This window comes from Trachymyrmex cornetzi, unplaced genomic scaffold, assembly GCF_001594075.2.
Source record: "Trachymyrmex cornetzi isolate Tcor2-1 unplaced genomic scaffold, Tcor1.1 scaffold59, whole genome shotgun sequence".
Classification (NCBI taxonomy): Eukaryota; Metazoa; Arthropoda; class Insecta; order Hymenoptera; family Formicidae; genus Trachymyrmex; species Trachymyrmex cornetzi.
The window spans coordinates 599,039-603,021 of record NW_017299903.1 but is presented as its reverse complement, the minus strand read 5'-3'; the positions used below and the strand labels follow the sequence as shown (position 1 = coordinate 603,021).

Below are 3,983 nucleotides of genomic sequence, written 5' to 3'. Positions count from 1 at the left end.
TAAAATATTCATAATATCTATTAAAAGTTCATTATATCAATGAATTTAAAGTCAGTAAATGTCATTCATTGATATTATGAATAACATTTTTTTCAGTGCGGGCTTGTTATATTTTTTTTAGAGCATCTTTAATTATCATTCTGCCGTTGAGTGTCTTTATTGACATTGAGGCTCTTTCTTCTGTCAATTGATTATTAGAATCACTTAAACGTCTCTCTACGTCAACACTACCGTGTATGAGACTAAAACTGAAAGTTATACTAAAACTAGCTTTCACAATTTTCGTTATTAATGGAAACTTTGGCTCTCCCATTGAATCTTTTATATCAAATATCTTTTTCCAATAGTGATCTGTTCGCTCATGGGTAAAAATGGGCATATTTTCAAGCTGAAAAATAGACCATTCGTTTAAGAGATGAGACTCAGCAATCCCCAGTAGAAGGATTTGATTGATTTTTACGATACCAAAACTAATTTCAGGTTTCTTTAACTGATGAGGTTGAAGAAACCGAAAGTGTTTAGCTGTCTCAAATTTTAAAATAGATTTTGACAATAGATATTCAGCAGGTGCTTTGTAATGCTATTGAACATTATAGCGGAACTGTAACTCATCTCTTTCACTCAATTTCTTAAACACCTCATCAATTTTATCAGAGCATTTAATATCCTTTATAGAAAGCATATTTTCGATATCAAACGGATTTTTTAGTTTGTTAAATTGTTTAACTGTCTCAGGCTTACATATTTTATTCAGAATTATTGTAAATAAATTTCTAATTTCTTCATAAAGGATATGAATTAAAAGCTCTTGCTTTTGAAAAACTTTACAAAAGTTTTCGAACAGCTGAGCACTTTCGGATACAAATATAACTTCTGCTCTAAGGGTGCCTTTTCATGCGACACTGAAACGCTCGTTTTTTAGCGTCAAGAAATATCGAACCTATAACTTTTGTAATCTGTAGCGAGGAGACAATAGATATCTGCCGTGTATATTACTGTGTCAATTATTCTGGAATTTAAAGTTCAATATGTTTAATTATAAATATCACACATAGATGACAGAATGTGTAAATTTAATTCAAAAAGAAATTTCATATAATATCTTCTCATATTATATTAAATAAATATTCAAAGTATTATTTCATGTTTATTCATTTATCTCACTTTCTTCGCTTTACATGTTGGAATTTTAATAAACAAAATTTGCCAATTAAAAATACACAAAATCAATTTCATATTATAAGAATTGACCCGCCAACGCTGGAAAGTTGAATAGAAACGAACTTTTTAGCGTCAACCATAAAGAATTTTTCAAATCATTAACGATTTTTACAATTCTGCCGTTTTCGTTTAATTTCGTTGAAGATTTTTTTTGTCATTGTTTAAAAAAAAATGCAATAAAACCGGGTATTGTTCGATTACTCTTTCTGCGATTGGTCCCAAAGTTAATCACCGTGATGGCACATACTTAACAAATGCATGTATCGGAACATTCTTTTCGGCTTGAGTTTTTCGGTAATCTTCTTTTCGACTGGGATAATCATTAAAGACTCGCACCTTATGGCTTTTGTTATAAATAATATGTTATAAATAACCTAACCCAGTGAGAAATGATAATGGAATCGACATCGAATCGACATCAATTTCATTGTCATTTCTCACTGGGTAATGCCTCGGCACACCAGCGCGATGTTGTAACATTTTCAGTTTATAAATGTCAAAAAAGGGGAAAAGGTGACTAAATTTGAAAAAAGTAATTAAAAGTGACCTTTTAAAAAAAAAATGAAAAAAGTGGATAAAGTGGCTGCTGGTAATATGAGATTATATATCATATCTATTACATATTTGTAATAATTCTTATAATATTAAAGACCTTATTTTATTCTAGAAACGGAACAACAAATTATTATTCTGTTAACTTTATAGCACGATATTTGATATAAAATAAAATAAGATATTTTATAAATATAATACACTTTTTTATATTACAAATCACAAAATAAAATAATATGTTTATTTATATACTGATAGCAGCAATATCATTAACATGTTAAATGCCGCACGAATTTCAATTAAATTTGCAACATATGTCATGTTACAGAAGTAAAGCTATTTTAGAAATATTATCTCATTACCTCATTTAATTGGCTCTCTAATGATGACTCATATACCTCGGTAAATATTGGTTAATTATATTTTATACAGAGATACATTATAATGTTGGGTCACTGATAATCCCTGTAGCATTTAGAACGTCGAATCTTGTTTTATGTTCAACGTTTACTATTCCTGACACGTGGGATCTGACACCGCTATCTATATTCTAGAATATTCTTATGTGCAGAATGCGACTGCGTCCTACATTGTCTTACGCCTTACGACTTACATCTTTTTCCGCTTAAGACATCCGAAGTATGAAAATGGTAGTTGCGACCGCAGAATCTCCTCAAAATTCGGCACCGACGAGGGGGATCGTCGGAACAAACACGGTCTCTGCGATATCGATGATAAACGACTCGGATTAATATCGGAGAGCCGATGATCCGTCTCGTCACCACGTGTTTTGATATCACGCGCGCACATCAACACGCACAGATTCTCACCTTCTCCGACTGCACCGGACGTTTCAGTCGGAAACGCGTCTCCGCCGCCTGGTCCGTTTTCTCAGGCACTTGCACGCGCACTTGTTCCTCATTTGTTCAACACTTCCGGCACCATGCGCCACCCTCGTAATCACCGCCGTCGCCGCCGCCGTCGTCGTTGCCAGTTTTACGAGTCATTAAAAATACAATTTACTCGTGCTTACCGAAACGCGAGTCTCTTATTATTTTTGTTTTTATAATTTTTATTAATTACGTGTCGAATGAGATTATCATAAAATATTATTTAAAACAAACGCGAAGTTATATTAGAAGCTAAATATTTAGAAGATAATTGCGCTGGACGTTTAGGCTCTGTCGAGATATGTAAATAATCTATAAATAATTTATCTTTTTTCCAGACGGCTTAAACGATCTCATCTAGACGAAAAGGCAGTGGAACGAGTATTGGACACGTGCTCGAGGTATACCGGTAAGTAGGTTATCTTTTGTCCCAATAATAATAACGATAGCTCGTCTATTATGCCACCTGCTTTTCGGTTTCTTCACATCACAAAAAGATAACGGTTGCCTTGCTGGTCCGCTCGGTCGTTTTTTTCTTCGTTTCTTTGCGAAGTACCTTCGTAAAGCACAAAAGTTATCACCGATCGTGATTCTGTGGAAAACTTGATCGTCCAGGATTCGTCAATGGCTTTTCTCCACGTCGATCTGATTTTTATTATGTATAAATGCTATTTATCATTGCTTTCCATTTCAATCAGCGATCATTGTCTATGCAAGTTCTACGAGAGAGATAAAGATCCTTACAACCTCGAAATACTTGACGCGAGAGTGTCTCAGACCGATCAATGCGGAATGCAGAGCCGATTCGCCGGGCATGCACTCGATCGCTTCATATCAAATCGATATCGAGTTCGTGCAGATAACGTTTAATTCATTACATTAATGTTATCTCTATCACGTCGACGAGTCCCTTCCATGGATCAATAATACTGCATGATCATTTAGTTAATTTAGAATAATTCTGCGATCGCCGTCATTTGTTTGAGGCTAATTTTTTTTTATTCGCTGTTTATGAATCTCTCGTAATGCTTCGCAAGATTTCATTTTTTCCAGGTCTGCATTCGAATATAACAAAATATCGATAACCGAAATTTGCCAAGGCTCGTAAATTATTTTCTTTTTTTCTTCCCTTATCATAAAATTTCTTGCGATTACATTTAGGGCACACGTATTGTGCATGGATCCTCCGCTGTATGATTATATATATGCGTAATTATTCGATTGCGTATGTGCGTAGATCAAAATGGCAGTCGCAATCGAACAATGATTATAGATAACACAATCACCCTTTTATTTAAATACACAACTTGTTTAACAGGA

At 33.9% G+C, this 3,983-nt stretch overlaps 1 protein-coding gene across 1 annotated transcript in view; it reads right to left on the bottom strand.

Annotated features, from left to right (window-relative positions):
- The window catches only part of Hr4 (nuclear hormone receptor 4), a 143,127-nt gene extending 140,359 nt beyond the window's left edge, over positions 1-2,768 (bottom strand). Inside the window, exon 1 of the mRNA XM_018515708.1 lies at positions 2,387-2,768. The gene's annotated coding sequence lies outside the window, so the exon portion shown is untranslated. The remainder of the gene's footprint in view (positions 1-2,386) is intronic.
- Between the last annotated feature and the right edge of the window lie 1,215 nt (positions 2,769-3,983).